General features: G+C 39.1%; 2 long non-coding RNA genes across 4 annotated transcripts; both read left to right on the plus strand.

The window, feature by feature from the left end:
• Positions 1 to 3,640: 3,640 nt before the first annotated feature.
• LOC131257679 (uncharacterized) lies at positions 3,641 to 5,445 on the plus strand. 3 transcript variants are annotated; one of them, XR_009177540.1, is made up of 4 exons: positions 3,641 to 3,711; positions 4,471 to 4,549; positions 4,648 to 4,987; positions 5,292 to 5,445. It is a non-coding gene; the product is annotated as an uncharacterized LOC131257679 (long non-coding RNA). The 3 variants fall into 3 exon arrangements; XR_009177539.1 differs by lacking the exon at positions 3,641 to 3,711 and having other exon boundaries at positions 3,783 to 4,549; positions 4,648 to 4,785; positions 4,877 to 4,987; XR_009177538.1 differs by lacking the exon at positions 3,641 to 3,711 and having other exon boundaries at positions 3,783 to 4,549.
• Positions 5,446 to 6,240: 795 nt separating this feature from the next.
• LOC131257680 (uncharacterized) lies at positions 6,241 to 7,073 on the plus strand. Its single transcript, XR_009177541.1, has 2 exons — positions 6,241 to 6,491; positions 6,650 to 7,073. It is a non-coding gene; the product is annotated as an uncharacterized LOC131257680 (long non-coding RNA).
• The last annotated feature ends 10,357 nt before the right edge of the window (positions 7,074 to 17,430 follow it).

Raw genomic sequence — 17,430 nt, forward strand, 5'->3', positions numbered from 1 at the left:
CAAAGAGGTTTCCATAGCATTCATAGAGCTTGAGCGATGCCCGAGTCTACAAGGGCCTGTCTAGAAGCCTGGTAAATAAGATTGTCAGTGGAGAAGGGCTTAGAAGTTATCGAGGTTATCCATGCTAGCAAGGTTGTCGGCTATATGGAAAGAACAAATCAACATAATGTTTTTCATGGGCCGTTTCTGCAAAAGCATTCGTGGGGTGTTGCCAAGTTGAGATATAGGGAGTTCAGTGGAAAGGCTCTAGAGTATTAAAGGAAATCACAGAGAGGGTTGAGCGTAAATTATTAACTTGGAAGCAAATCCTTGCATCTACTTCATGTCTTTGTTTAAGATGCAATGTTCCTTCCTTAGTAGACAAGAAGGCATTGAAGAAACTTTCTTGGTGAGGGTTAGGGAGGCCATGGATCATCTTATTAAGTAAAAGCATGTCCATAAGTTCGAGAGGACATGAGGCCTAAGGTTAGGGAACGGTAAGCATAGAAATATGGCTCGTTTTGGGAAATGCCTTCAGAGAATTAGAAGCTTGGAAGTAGCAAGGGATTAGGATTGTGAATGGCCATTAGAGGCAGGATTCAGGTGTATACGGACTAACAACAGTGGTTGTAAAGAAACTCGAGAAGAAGAATGGGTCTGGGGTGGATTGAGGAAATAGAAAAGGTTCTAGGAGGATCTTTGACAAGAAACAGAGAGAGAGAGAGAGAGAGAGAGAGAGAGAGAGAGAGAGAGAGAGAGAGAGAGAGAGAGAGAGAGAGAGAGAGAGAGAGAGAGAGAGAAAGAGAAAGAGAAGAAGAAGAAGAAGAAGAAGAAGAAGAAGAAGAAGAAGCTAAAATGCAAAGTTACAGACACAGGTAGTGGGGATACAAGCCACATTGATGGAAGTCTAGGACATGACTACAGATAGGATTACCCTTCTAGTACTTCCATACAATTGCAGGGAAATTTTAATCAAGAGAAGGGCTTAATGAGGCTAAGCCACATTGATGTTTTTGTCTTTGATTTTTTTTTTCTCTTGATAATGAGGCTAAAAAGACAAAAACATCAAAAGAAAATTGCAATGGCAGCTCCTTGATTCCCATCAAACTAGCCCAAAACCCACAAAGGCACTTAGGCCCATAGCTCAAATGACAACCTTCCTCTAAACTTTTTGGAGCAGATCTGCAGTTTGAAAGATCAGAGGTTTTAAATGGTAATTGAAGGCTTGAAACAGCAAATTCCCAATAAAACTGTTTACTATTAGCAAAAAATCAAATTAGATGTGGTTTAGTGAACAGTTTAGGATTAGTGAAAACTCAACATCTATATGGATTTCTCAATTAAATGAAACGCATCTATGCTTAAAGGAAAAGGACCCAACTAGCTAAACCCCCAAAAGAAAAACTGTTTATTATTAGCAAAAAAATCTAATTAGAAGAGGTTTATCAAACGATTTAGGATTAGCAAATTTCAAAATCTATATGGATTTGTCAATTAAATGAAAGATATATGGAAAAAAAAAAACCTTGTATAAGATGAGATAAAACAGCTAAACTCCAATAGAACTTTTTTACCATTAGAACAAACCTAATTAGAGGCAGTTTGTTGAACGATTTATGATAAAAGAAAATTCAACATCTATCTGGATTTCTCAATTAAATGAAACATATACATAAAGGAAAAAGACCCACCTTGTATAAGATGAGATATGAATTGTAATGTGAGGATTTTCAAGCACAGAATCTAGAAAAACTAGGTTCTATGCAAGAAGGAAAATACCCTGTTTTCTTTGATTGAAAACAAGGCCAAAGCATCTATCTGTTCAAAAGAGAAAAGCCAAAAAAATAAAAAATCAAAGCAGTACAGCATCCAGTACTTTCATAGCAACACAGAATAAAAGGGGAAAAGGAAAACTCCTTTTACCAGTCTTTCATCTCTTGGAAAATGGAGCTCAAAAACAATCTTTTAAAACAAGGCAAACCACTTTGTAGTAATAAGAATCCAATCTAGAAAACATCACTACAAAACCAGAAAAATCCACCTCTAAACTACAAAAGCTTCATGTCTCATGGCAGAAACAAGGTAGCAATAAGTATTTACAAATCAGTCAAATATAACTAGAAAGAACAAAATGCAGAAACAAACAGCATCATTGTAAATGGCACTTTGAAATGATTCAACAAACTCTTCAATTGTAAGTGTGCACCACTTGTAATGTGTGAGGATTGCTAGCCTTCCATTTGGTAGATCCCACTGGGTCAATGGCCTGACCCAGCCAAGCGATGACAACAAGGATGGCTGCGATCTTTGGCCTGCAGTCTGGGCTGGCTTGGGACTAGGTTCTTTACCTCATGTGCTCTCTTTAACTTAAGTTCATCATGGCCCGCATTGGCCCAGCTGAACCCATTTGTTACCCTACAATACACCATCTTGAGATGGTAACATGACATTTCCACAAGGGTTGGGCTTTCCAGATATGTATGTATGCATGTATATATGTATGTATGTATGTTTAAACAAAATTAAAACTCACCTTGCTCCCTTGATTCCATACATATACACACATGCATATATGTATATACATACATATGTTTAAACAAAATTAAAACTCACGTTGCTCCTTTGATTCCATACATATACACACATGCATATATGTATATCTGTATATACTTAAGATGTATGTATTTGTATGTTTGTATGTATGTACACAAACCTATGTGGCGATTGTGGGTTTTCTTTAGTTTAAACATTTTCTATTTTACTATCCAGAAAACCTTTTTGCCCATGATTACTCTTATTATATGTGATCACAAAAATCTTATTTTTCTTGTCAATCTGTCACTTGTGTAGAACATCCAAAAATCAGCAGGGTCCACCAACAGGTGTTGCCTATCTAAGTAAATAGGTCAACCTGATTTTTACAGCAGGTGATATTTGGTGGGGTCCATCTTTTCATAGGCGGGATGTTAGCAAACATGACAGGTTGGTGGGAAGGAGTGGACTGTGTGAATCATTTCTCCTATTCATTATGAAGAGAAAAAAAATCATTCACTAAGTTAGGAATTGTGTATGGGATAGATCAGGGTTTTGCGCTTCTCATTTACGGTTTCTCAAATTTTGTAGCTTTAAATGTTCTAATCATGCATTTGCTTACACCATTGAAAAAAAAAAAAAAAATCATGTGTTTGCATACAAGGCGAGGGTGATTTATAGCTTGTGGACATGCTCTTGCTTCTTCTCATTTAGGCACACATACACACATCCATCCATTTATCCATATATATATGGATGGATATAGCAAATGAATGTAATTTGAGAGCGAGTGATATGTATCAATTTTCAAGAGGCAAAACTAGGTTTTTGAGATGATTTTATTTGTTTCTGTTTTTATGTTTACGTTTGTTGATTATTTTTCCATGAATTTGGTACCTCAATAAGTAAAAAAACAAACAGAAGCCATGACCTGATTAACTTTTCTGAATTTTGCAAATTTTAGAAAATATATGAGAAGGCTTTCGCTAGTTCTGATATTTTTCTCTTATCATTTTATTATTTATTTATTTTCTTTTGAAAGACAGCTTTTTCTCTTGTTATTTGATTGGATAGTTCCATCTTTTTTCAAAGCATAAACTGTCAGATTGATTTTCTTTTATCCTTACTGTAGGTATGATGGCCAACGAGCTCAGATTTTGTGCTCTTGCATCCCCCATGTGGGCTGGATGAATCACCATGGTAATAGAGATGGTGGAAAAAAAGGAAGTAGTAGTCTAGCCTGTTTTGAGCCTCAATTCTTATATGATCTTCATGCCTTGAGTTTGTGCTAGTGTGGCTCATGGTTCAGTTATCCAAACCACTAATATGATGGGTTTCGCTGTTGATGACCCACACACCAAAGTTCCTCAAGATTGAAATATTCCAACCCTTCAATACCCAGCCAAGAAGTACACATTTAAGAAAGAAAAAATAGTGATAGTTCGAACTCAATAGAAAACTGGCCAAATATCAATGACTAGGATCTGGCAATCTTGGCTTTTTTTCTTTTTTTTGAGTGCATCACATCAACAATTTAAACCACTGAACCATGTAGTTTGGCATGCTCAAAACTTGTGGCAGTGACAGATGTTGATAAGCCTTCATACTTCTTTGTCATTTTACGTCTGCTTATTTATAACATGTGGGCTTTTCTCTAGATTGGTCATAACATGTTCTAGTAGAGGAACCTAGTTCAAATGATGCTGGTTCTTTAGTTCTCATTTTTGGTCCCTTAGTTATTGGACCTTATCATAAAAGCTACCTTCTCCTATGGTCCATCTGCTTTGTATTATTTCCTGTCAGAGGAGGAAATGGAGATCCTTCTACTAGAAACTGCAGATTTTACTGTAGATTTCACTGGCGCAAAGCTGCAAAATATATTTTAGTTACTTCCTAATGAATTGTTTCTATTTTCCCATTAGGAGATTTTTTTAAAACCATCTTGCAACTGATTGGTAGGAATGAACCTGGAATTTTAACTGCTAGAAAGGATTTAGACTACATTGGATGAGAAGAACTGTTGGAAGCCTTGAAGAGGGTAGGTGTTTTGTTTTGTTTTTTTCCCACTTACATGGATAATTATAGTGTTTCACTAATTCAACTGTGTACACATGTTCTCAATCTACCCACTTGCAGCAAAAGGGTACGTTTGAAACCGGTCAAGAAGATAGTACTGAAATTCTGGAGGAGTTAAAGCTGAGGTTGGCATACAGGGAAGCAGCTGTGGCTGTTCTTGCATGCTACAATCCAAATCCTCACCGTCCTTTCACTGAGGTCAATGCTAGAATGATTTCTTCATCAGTCGATAATTTGTTTCAAGATCAGAGGCTTATTTGTGTTAAACCACATCTGGAATTTGTTGCAGACTAATATTCGTTCCATTCGCAGCAAGCCAAATATGCGTTATGTTGAGACTACCGGAAGGTTTTTTTGAGAAAGTTAGATTATGTAGAATCTATAGTCCGTGCATGTGCCCGTAAGTCTTATATCTCTCTTTCCTTTAATTACTCTTTTTTTTTTTTTGTCCTTGTGCCAAATAGTTCACTGTTCAGGTGCATAAGCCAATCAAATTATCGTTGGCTTATGGATCTAGTGCATGCATGTCACATGTGCAGTAATGACATGGGGCATGGTACCTCCCATGCCTCCAATGGCACTGGATCTAGTCCCTTTCTGGTTACTTGAGTGTGAATTTCACACAATTTTGCTTGGTGCACTCCATCTTGACTCAGGTGTTTATTGTCTCATTTGAATTTTCTGTTATCGATAGAGTTTTTTAGCGGTACTGGGTCCGAATGGAAGTGGTAAAAGCAACGTCATAGATGCAATGCTCTTTGTATTTGGGAAACGAGCTAAGCAGGTAAGCTCCATTTATATGTGGGAATCTAATCTGGGTCATAGATGCAATGCTCTTTATATTGATTTGTTGCAAAACTTTCGTAATTCCTTGTGACAATTTTAAATTTTAATGGTATCCATGTCATTGATATAAGAATGTGAACCTTTCATCCACGACTAAAGTTTTTCCTTTATATAGCAATATCACAACCCTTTGAACAATGACTCTTTTACATTTAGTCTCTATTTTTTTTTTCTTTTTGTTGATTGTCCTATTGATGATCGATTGCAAGTAATATATAGCCAATGGTCTTGCGTGCAATGGGAAGAAGTCCGCTGTTATTTTTTAATGGAGAAGAGTAGTAATATTGGTCTTCATTTTTTGAGTTGGTAAAAGTTTCCTACATTTTGAGGTTTTAGGAGTTTAAACTAACACCCTTTTATTTTCTTTCGTATTGATTTTTGGGGATGGATTTGCCATTGCAGCTGGAGGTAACCAAAATTTACATCTTCTTCATTTTTGGTTATACACCGGTTTGGGTATATGTTTTAGGTTATGAGATATATATATATATAATTCTTTAAGTGGAACTTTTGAGAGGGTGATAGGACCTGCCAAGGCTGGTGATGGATCTGGCAAGAAGGATGTGGTCGCAGTGTAGCCTGGCCCTAGCAACTAGGTGGAATTGAATAGACCCTTATGATTTATTATTATTTATTTATTATCATGTTCACATCACATGGTTATAGTAGATTTGAGTGTTATTTGCATGAGCTTATCATAATGTCATAATGTCTTTTGATTGTTTCTATGGTAAATGAATTTGCTAGATTGCTCATCAGGGTTCTTTTACTCAAGGAATGAGCTATATGCATTCCCAGGTAAAGATTTCATCTCAATATCACTTGCTTACTGAAAATATAAATCTTGAAATTTGATATTGTATATACTATTCAGTGGCATTTTTGTATGAATGCAAACCTTTTTTCTTCAACGGGCCTAAAGACTTGATTTTGTAGGAAGCCAAATCCTTGGAGAAAGATTCTATTTGTCACATTTGGGCATGGGAAATGTGATTCTGTTGAATCCAGAAAATTTGTTTGGATACTGGGAAAGAATTGAAAGGAATTCTATGGTGCATGTACCTATTTATAAAAAAAAATTCAAAGAAGTGAATGATTAAATTTTATGTTTTTCAGGTGATGTTAGAGTTGGCATAGTATTTCATAGGGAATGGTTAGATTTTATGTCTGATAAAGGGTTTCCTATGAAAACTTGGAAGTGTACGTTGTTATGCAGAGCTGGCTGGTTGTAGAATTGTTACTGAAATACAAAGAATTCACTGTTAAAACAGGGGACAATAGGAAAGCAACAAAAACTGCGATCCTCGCCAGAGTGACAACATTTGTAGGGGTGGCCATCTTGGGTTCAAGCTTATACTACTGTAAATGGGGCAAGAAGAGCACAACGAGGTAAACTTCTACCCGAGAGTCACAAAATCCTAGACATTCTTAGGCCTTATTTGGTAGACACCTAAAAATGATTTGATCTCATTTTAATTAACAATAATTATGTAAACTTCTACCTGAGGATTTAGTTATCCTTTAAAAAAAAAAAAAAAAACACCAAGGATATTTGTTATAGCTTCACTGTAATCTTTCTTGTTTTTAACAAAATGATTAACGGACGACATTCTCTTCTATTCCATCAAGTTGTTCATGCATATGAATCTCCTTGTACGCATTCTTCTTATGATCTCTTAACCTACCAATGCATCGTCACTTTTTTAATTTCTCTCTGCTTTTCCTTTTCTTTTAGTTTATGTTTGGATGGATCTACGTAGTTTGGGTTTAGATGGATGTGAATGTGAATACGATGAAATATGTTATATAACAGGTGTATACTAGGAAGAGTATGACAGGTGTATATGAGGAATTTTGTGGTGAAAGAGACTTTTACCTACAGAATATTTCGTAGGTAAAAGTCTCCTCCACGTTTTTACCTACGAAAATATTTGTAGGTAAACATTTTGTAAATATTTTTAGCTACGAAAATACTCGTAGGTAGAGATTTTGAAAATATTTTTACCTACGAACATGTTAGTAGGTAAAGGTTTTGTAACAAAATATTTGTTTTTGAAAATATTTTTACCTACGAAAATGTTAGTAGGTAAAAGTTTTGTAAATATTTTTATCCACGAAAATGTTCGTAGGTACATAGTTTGCAAATATTTTTACCTACGAAAATGGTAGTAGGTGAAAGTTTTGTAAATATTTTTAGCTACGAAAATACTCGTAGGTAAAAAGATTTGTCAATAATTTTCCCTGTGAAAAACAACGTTGGTAAAAGTCTTATCTTTCCCAACGAAATTTTTTTTCGTTGGTAAAAGTTTTTCCAACGAAATTTTCGACGGAAATTTTCGTTGGCAAAAATATTACCTACGAAAATTGTCGTGGGTAAAAGTGTCTTTCTTGTAGTGTTTTTAGCTACGAAAACGTTCGTAGGTAAAAGTCTTAACACTTTGTAGGTAAAAGTCTCAGCAAAGTTTTTAATTTCGTTGGTAAAAGTCTTACCATTGTCGACGATGACATTTTTTCGTCGGTAAAAGTCTTTAGCCACGACTTTTTACCAACGAGTTTACTGACGAAATATTTCGTAGGTAAAACTCTTTGCCTACGAAATAATATCATTTACCTACGAAATGTTTCGTAGGTAAAAGTGAAATTTCTTGTAGTGTTTGGACTCCTCATAGATACTTCTCGAATCCACAAGGAAAAGAATAAGAAAAATAAAAAATAAATTCTATAAAATCTGAAATTAATTAATAAATCAAATAAATGAGTTTACACCCCTTTAAATATGGATACTAAGCTATTAAAGAAGTTTCAAAAATATTATCGAGTCGTTGCACTTTTATGATCAATCGTGCCCCCTTCGATACTTTAAGGACACCATTAATACTTATGAACCTGCACCCTATAGCTTCGAGTGCACCAAGAGAAATCAGACTCTTCTTCATGTTAGGAACATGCCCTACCTCAGTCAGGGTATGCTCTGTCCCATCAAACATCTTGACACATACCATACCAACAGCCATAACATTACAGGCACTGTCATTGCCCATAAATATCTGTCTACCATCACACTCCCTGTAACTGGCGAACTAACTCTGATGAGGAGTCATATAAAAAGATGTCATTGTGTTTAGAATCCACTCGCCCTTACGATCATCATATGGGCATTTGACTGTAGACACATGCAAGACATCACTATCACCTCTACTCGATCCATCTAACGTGACAACGTTGGCCTTCCTGTACGAAGCCTCAGATTCTTCTCTTATATTTAGGATTTGTACAATCCTTCTTTACATGTCCTTCCTTCCCATAGTTCCAGCACTTTAACTTCCTTTTGCCCTTACCCTTGGATTTGGATCCAGAACTTGAAGATCCTGTACCTTGTTCAGAATTTTTGCACCTCGTAAACAGTGCATCACAAGATGTCCCCATGTCGCTGTTAAGCTTTCTCATGGCATTCCCTTGAAGGGTTGAGATAACGGTGTTGATACTAAGGGTTTTATTCATGGTGCACATTATGTCCTTCAATGACTCATACGATGTCGGAAGAGAATTCAGCAACATACATGCTTGTTCCTCATCTTTCATCACTTCCTCCATATCCAACAATTTGCAAACAAATTTATTAAAGTTACTGATGTGAGCCTTCAGATCTCCGCCCTCTGCCATCTTGAAGTTATACCACCGTCACTTCAAGTGTATGCAATTTTCAGAGGATTTTTTCGTGTAGACATCTTCTAACTTTGGCCATAACTTAGCTACAGTGTTCTCCCTCATGACATTATAGAGAATCTCACCCATAAAACATAAACGGATCGAGAACAAGGCCTTCTTATCAAGAGTATTCTAATCATCATCAATCATAGTAGAATTTCTCTCTTCAAGAGCACCATCTTCGCCTTGCTTAATTAAGGAACTAATCATCTTGATCTTCCATAACCTAAAGTTATTTTTCCCTGAGTACTTCTCAATATCATACCTAGTGCTTATCCCTCGGATTTAGATCTGTGCCCCAACAATTGCTCTGATACCACTTGTTGGGATTTGGTCTATGGAATCACATAGATTTAGATTTAGGATAGTAATCTAAGAGCATCAAGTAATCACAAGAGAACATAAAGATTTAACATGAAAAATCCTTTTGGGAAAAAACCACGGCACAAAGTGACAGAAATCCACTATGAAAATAGAAATTACAATGAGAGATGACTTACCCGATTCGAACTGTAAGACCCGTATCCTAGCCTGTATCGTTCCTTAGGCTTCCACAATCCTCCCGGTCAAATTCCGGCGAGCCGCGATACATAGATAGCATTTGCGCGCAATCCTAAGTCGTATCCCGTATTCCATCGTCGGCTTGACCCGAGACTTGTACCTTAGCGATCGCGCCGTCACCTCGGTTCCGATGCCACGCCTCTCACACCAAGGTGATACCCGGGCCAGGAGATGTGGGCCCACGTTCAGTTCGAGAAAAATGTCGCGCGTTACAAAACCTAAGAGAATCTTTACAACATGCCACATCAATCAATCAATTAATCAATCACCTTAACCAAGTACACATAATCTCACACCCCATCCCCAAGCAACCCCATAAGTCAACAATTCCTTGCACAACCCATACCCCTCTTACACAAATTACCCCAAAAGTCAACAAAGTTCTTACACACTCATCACTCACCTCACCCATCACTCCATCACCCATCCCTCTCTCTCTCTCTCTCTCTCTCTCTCTCTCTCCTTACAACCCTCTTTCTCTCTCTTTCTCATTTCTCAAACTCATTCCCAAGTAAATCAAGCTCCAACGTATGAGCTTCCCAAGCCCTCATGGAGAAGCTCTAATGTGGCCCACTTCCTACCCTCTCATCTCCCATCTCAACCATTAAAACTTCATCATCTTCCATTGAAATCAAAGCCAAGGAGTTCAGCGTTCCATAGGACTAAGAAGGAGGCCAATAGGTGAGTGATCCACCGTTGATATTCTATTAGAAGGCCCACTTGTGATGGGACCCATTTTTATGTATGTATTGTGATCATGGAGGGCCCATAGTGGCAGGGTCCCTCCACCACCATCCGATCTCTCTTTACTCTCTCTCTCTCTCTCTTTTGTATGGTAATGATGATGATGAGGTGTGTGGCCCACCATGGTATTTACATCCAAGCCATCTATCGATGGACCCCATCCATGTGGGACACACCATGATGTTTATATGTCATCCCAACCGTCCATCTAGGACGTGGCCCACCCCACACGTGTGGGTGGGGCCCTCTTTGATGTATTTACTCACCCCGATCCATGGCTCAAGTGGTTGAATGAGTGAGAGATACCTCGTTTCAACACTGACGGTGGAGTGTGTGGCTAACAGTGAGGTATGATTGACGGTGGAGTGTGTGGCTGACAGTGACGTGTGACTGATGGCGATGTGTGGGTAATAGTGAAGTGTGAACTGACCGTGGGGTCTGTGGGACCCATCCACATCATCCATCCATTTAGATGGGCGACACCATCATACACGTGGTGTGACCACCGTCCTTGGACGGTGGGACCCACCCCACGTGTGGGGCTACACTTGATGTATGTGTTGTGTCCATTCGTCCATTTGGACGCTGGACGTTCCTGTTCTGGTTATATGTAGTATATTATAATATTATATATATATATATATATATATATATATGGAATGTATCGAGGGAGGGGGGCACACCACGTGGGACCCACTGACCGTCCAACCATTTTGATGGTGGGACCCACTGCTGGATTGACGTCAGCAAGTTTTGTGGGTCCCACGCGTGGATGCATCCCATCCAAACCGTCCATCCATTGGGAAGCTCGTTTTAATGCTAAGCCTAACTGAGGACGATTCAAATCTCTGGTGAGCCACTACGTGGACACCACCATGATGTATTATTTCATCCATACCGTCCAGATTATGTTGGACGGTGCTGGACAATGTTTGGACAGTGCTATCCAAATGTTTGGACGTGCTGGGCAATGTATGGATGGTGCTGATTTATTTGGAAAATGTATGGAGGGTGCTGATCTACCTGGACAATGTTTGGACAGTGCTGATCATCATTATGTGGGCCATGTGCCCTATGGGATGATAGGGTACAGTGGTGATACACATGTTACACCTGCAGCTATTGAAATGATTTTGGTGTGGCCTAAGCCCACTTGAGGGCCATTGGTGCGGCCCACCCATGAGGCCCATCATGATGTGTTTTTAGCTCATGTGCGAGGCCCACTTGTTTGTATTGTTTGGCCCAGACACATGGCCCATTTGATGCATACGAGGCCCAAGCAGTGTGGCCCACTTGTATATAAGACCCATGTATAAGGCCCATGGTGGTGCATTTATGGCCCATGGGCGAGGCCCATTGTGATGTATTTGGGGCTTGTGGGTGTGGCCCATTGTGATACACTTGAGGCCTCGTATGAAGCCCAGTGTGATATATGTGAGGCCCATGAATGAGGCCCAACGTGATATATGCGTGGCCACTATGTTGTATATGAATCCCTTATGTGGGCCACCCCCTTGGGAGCAATGTTGGTTAGATGTCTACATTAATGGGGCAATGATGGTTAGATGTCCTTATTGTGACCTTCCCTTAGGCTTTACATCGTTCTCTTAGTGGGTTAACCCAAACCAGTGGGCCCCATTCGCCATAAACAGATGGCTCCGTGGTATCGGATTTGATATAACCACGGCCGAGGGCCATTTTTATATTATGGTTGATCAGCTGTTCATCTATGGACCTCGCCTTGTTTATATGCTAGTTATCGGTGCCGATTATCAATGCTGATTTTTGGTGCCGATTATCGATGCTGATTATCGGTGCCAATTATCAATGCTGATTTTTGGTGCCGATTCTGATTGTCGAGGTTGATTCCAATTGTCAATGCCGATTTCGATTATCGAGGCCTAATGTGACGTATATACGGTTGGTATTTGAGGCCCATTGTGATGCATATTTAGCCCGTGTTTAAGGCCCAATGTGATGTCTATGAGGCCTATGTGATGAAGCCCATTGTGATGCATTTGAGGGCCAGGCGATGGAGCCCATTGTGATGTATGTTAGGCCCATGTGAAAGGCCCATCGTGATGTGTATTAAGCTCTTGAGGGAGGCTCATGGTGTTATATATTTGACCCTTGTGTGAGGTCATGGGTCCACTGTATGTTAGGCTCTATTTGGGCCATTCCTTGGGGGCAATGTTTGTTAAATGTCCACATTGTCTAGGTCGATTGTCGATGCCAATTATGAATATGTGACAGCATAGCATCATGATACATGCCCATACGCATCATCTGCATATTTGCTATGATTAACCATTGCATATGCCATAGTGTCGGTTGTTATGGGACTCCTTGATAGGCGGAGTTGCCTCACATGAGCGCACGGTATGTGCAGGATCAATGCATGATTGGACTGTGTGACTCATGCATCTCGCATTGTGTGATTATGATTACCATACACCCTAGCGACATCAAGGCTGTAGCCTCTACATGCATATTATAGATGGCTAGATGGGACACCGAAAATTTAAACTACATGGGGTGTTATAGATATCCTTAAATGAAAGTCACAGAACCCTCTTGGTTCTAAAGGTTGCTCCAACGTCTAGACCGAGTAGATGCATGAGCGCATGATGGCCGTATACCGTTGGCTGCGTCTCCCACTATGTCGTGGTCAGTTAGAAAGGGATGCGGCCTTACCTGCCCGAGAGGAGGGGGCAAAGCTAGGCTGAGTTTGACTAGCTCAAGGAATGGGTCCGCTATCGACGAGTCGGGCCTGATATTGGCAGACGGATAGTGAGGTCTCTTCCACTCGCTTTGCTGCGCGCGATGGGGCGACGATCTGGTTTGGAGTGTAATAGACCCCAGTGATTTTCCAGAGAGGAACCATACTGATATGTGAACTTATTGAGTAGGAGTTGCATACTCATTCATTCATTCACTATCCACTCAGGCTGGTGGTGTGCAACTAATTGTTGTGTACCTTCTAATGGCAAGGATTTCGGTTGGGCGCGCGACTAACCTGAGATCAGGAGTCAACTATATTGAGTCTGACCATCCAAATTTAGGTATGGGACTGGTTTGGATAGAAGTCCCTTGTGATGGAGTCCATAACCTGCGATACTACGTGTTATCATCTCGACTTCACTCTAGCTTAGTCATTTCATTCACATCGCATATTGCACTGCATCATCGGCATCTGATATTTGCCTCACTATCTCTACATTGCATAACTGATCTACATTGCTTCATCAATGTATGATATTAATTTTATTATATTTTTGTATCACATAGCCTAGATAAGACTAATGGTATTTATGGGTCTATCAGCATGTTTTCGAATTCTGATATCGTATGATTTATGAACTTGTCAATATTCCTGATATTGTATGATTTATGGGCTTCTCAGTATTTCCGCTTCTGATATTGCTTACTTGACACTTACCTTGCGCACACACTTTCATTACACACTAAGCTTTCTATAAGCTTATGCATGATAGATACATGCAGCAAACCCCTGGAGCTTTGATTTTCGATATATGTATTTTCCTTTTAGCATTATATTCAAATGATTATATTAGTGGATATGTGATGATGCCTTTATGATTTGGGTAAACTTATGGTTATGCTTCTTACGAGATAAATGTACGTTAGAAAATCCTCCTTGTAGGATCCCAGGATCGGAATCTGGCGAATGGGCGCTGTGAGCCGAGAATGAGGTACTACGGAGGCTATCGGCACCGGATTCGGCGATCGGGATTCCTGTGAGTCCGATCTCTAGGTTTAGGGCGTAACACGAACAACCTCAAATCTCACCCTTACTACACCCTTTGATAACCCTAGAACCCTTTTAGAACTTGAAAAACCTTTTGTAAGCCTTAAAATACCTTAGATTGACCCTATAAACTCCTATTTATAGTTTAGGATACTCCAATTACGCACCTCTCTAAAACTGCCTCAAATTTACGCAGTCCGCGTAGAGTCCGCGCACCATCTGCATAACCTTCGACTATTCGAGCCAGGGCTTCGACTAGTCGAAGGACTCCTTCGACTGGCCTAGCCTGTCTCTCGACTGGTTGAGCATCTCGAAAATCTCAAATACATTGTTGTTGGACTTTGAGTCGAACAGGCTTCGACTAGTCGAAGGGACCTTTGACTAGTCGAGCCAGTCCCTCGACTGGTCGAGCAACTCGAACAAATTTAAGACATCTGTTTTAACAACAACTACAACTAAATTTCGTAGAATTCGTGACTTACTATAAATAGTAAACTTACCATTTACAGACGGTCATGATCTCTACTAGTGCGTAAGGTTTTCGGCCAAAAATAGTAAGTGTCCCATTTGGTCGAACCATGCTCTCTTCTCTTAATTATTCTAAGCACTTTTCATGTTGGGCGCAACTCATAAAGCCTAGTGGATGAAGAGTTATAATCAAACTAAAACTTACTATTTATTGTGCATTATGGGGTCCACTTAAAATTTATTTTATTTCTGATGATCCAAACCGTTGACGATGTAGGACCCACAATAGATGCGCCATTGCCCAAAGCCTCCCAAGTTGAATGTATACATCATGCTACTAGAAGCTAGGAGGTTTCTGGTGCATCCCCCATTCATAATAGGAGGCTAATATCAAAGAATAAAGATTACCAAACAGTGGGCGCACATTGGAACATCTACATTTTCTGATGACCAGAACGCTATGTAATTCATCGTTTGTAGTGGGGCTAGGTCGGGACAGATCTTAGGCCGAAGTTATACTATGACACTAAAAAAAGGTGGAGAGGATCCTCTCACACCAGGCATACTTTAGAAGGCTCTAGTTGCAGGCATCTCAAATAAGGGTGTTCCTAAAGAAATTGAAACAAAACAACAAGCTTATTTTCAACCAATGTAATTGATAGTGAATGAACCACACATGAAAATTCAATACCTTCTACAGTTTAGGAGATGCACTTGATCTGGACCATCCAATTACTTGGCCACATTTTGTATGGACCATAACCAAAACCCAATTTGATTAAATAATGTTAATAGTTGGATTGATGGACCTGTTATGGACAATGTCAATAATCCAATTGGAAGCAACATCCAAGGGGTTAGCATATCAATTAAATAATCAAAAGTCACACACAAGATTCCTTTCACTGGTCCATTTGAAGGCACAAATTAGATGGTTAGGATTGTTGGATGAGTCTAATTTGAGCAATGACCTATTTAAGATGGTGGTTATAATATTCTATACAAGACATGTTACAAACACATGATATATACAATAATCAAGCTTGATATATGATCCAGCGTGCCCGCACAACCCAAATACATAATAAGTTTAAGCCTAGTCCTCTTTGTTCATGGGAATCTAAGCTTCCACTTAGCAGCTGACGTTAGGCGTGGATTAAAAATACTATCCCATGTTTTGCTTAATACATTTCACTAATTGTGCTTGGTGCAATCTTTTTATTCCCAAAAGGAAGTAATAATCCAAAGAGCTAATGGGGATTTATGATAGAAGTTGTGAAATTTTGATTTGGTTGCCAACTCGACACAAGCCTCCTTATCTAGCCTTAGGATTGGTAATGTGAACACAAAACATATGGTACAACAAGAAAAAAGATGGGCCCATAACGTGATAGATGGATGTTAGATACTTTTTAATGCTCTCTACCTTAATAATTAACTTTGGCACATATTATGACCAATTTTTTTTCCTTACAAGAGGACAAAATATTGACTTAAAGAGTCGATAGAAAAGCGAGACCACAGAATGTGATGGATGGATGCTAAGTAACTTTCCTTCGGTCCTTCCCAAATAGCATTCACACTACTATGATCGACTTAAAGCAGAGTTGGGCTTAATGATGAAAAAGTCATCTTAGCGACTTGAAGATTCAATAGTGGAGGGGAAGAAAATGAGGTTTATGAGGTGGTGTATGGATCAATATGTTAATAATTTTCCATTCTTCCTTGACCATCAGGCCAAAATAGTGACTTGAAAAGTCAATAGAAAAGTGGGGCCCATAAAGTGACTAATGAATGTAAACCTTTCCATGGTCCCTACTTAAATATATTTTATACTATCATGGCCAACTTTTTGTCACATAAGGATGAAGAGGTGACTTGAAAAGTCAATAGAAAAGTTGAGCCCACACTGTCATAAATGGATGTAAGTACCTTTCAGTAGTCCCTACATAAATAGAATTCAAACTACGACGACCGACTTAAAAGTAATGACTTGAATACCAATAATGTGGGGGACATAATAGTGACTTGAAGCTTAATTGTGGTGAGGAATATAGTGGGGTTTATTGGGTGGCAGATGGATCACTGCCTTAATATCTTTCCATGTTACCGTGACAGTCTATTTCCTCGAAAGAGGGTATAAAGTTGCAAGTTGAAAGGACATGGATAAGTATAATCCGTGCCAGAACCTTGCTAGATATGGATGGTCCTATTAGGGTCTTTGTGGGGCCCACTATAATATATATATTTTATCTACACCGTTCGTCTATTTTGATAAATCATTTTAGGGCATGAACCTAAAAGGAAAGAAGATCCAAGCTCAAGTGGACCACAACACATGGAGTGGGGATTAAATTCCTACCAATGAAAACTTCTTAGGACTCATGGTGATGTTTATTTCCCATCCAAATTATTAATAAGGTCACGTAGACTTGGATGAAGGAAAGGATAAATATCAACTTGATCCAGAACTTTTAGTGGCCCCAAAGAAGTTTTCAATGGTAGGCTTTTAATTCCCATTGCTTCCTATAGTATGGTCCACTTGAGCCTTCAAATTGTCTCTTTTTTCGTTTAATACTCTAAAATTATCTGTCAAAATAGATGAGTGGTGTGGATAAAATATATACATCACGGTGGGCCCCATAGAGCCCCTATCAAGGCCACTTTAACTAGCTAGGTCCTGGTGAAGGTAATACCCAATTCTTGTCCAATTTGAAATGTCAATAGAAAATTGGGGCCCACAGAGT

Source organism: Magnolia sinica, chromosome 10, assembly GCF_029962835.1.
Source record: "Magnolia sinica isolate HGM2019 chromosome 10, MsV1, whole genome shotgun sequence".
Taxonomy (NCBI): domain Eukaryota; kingdom Viridiplantae; phylum Streptophyta; class Magnoliopsida; order Magnoliales; family Magnoliaceae; genus Magnolia; species Magnolia sinica.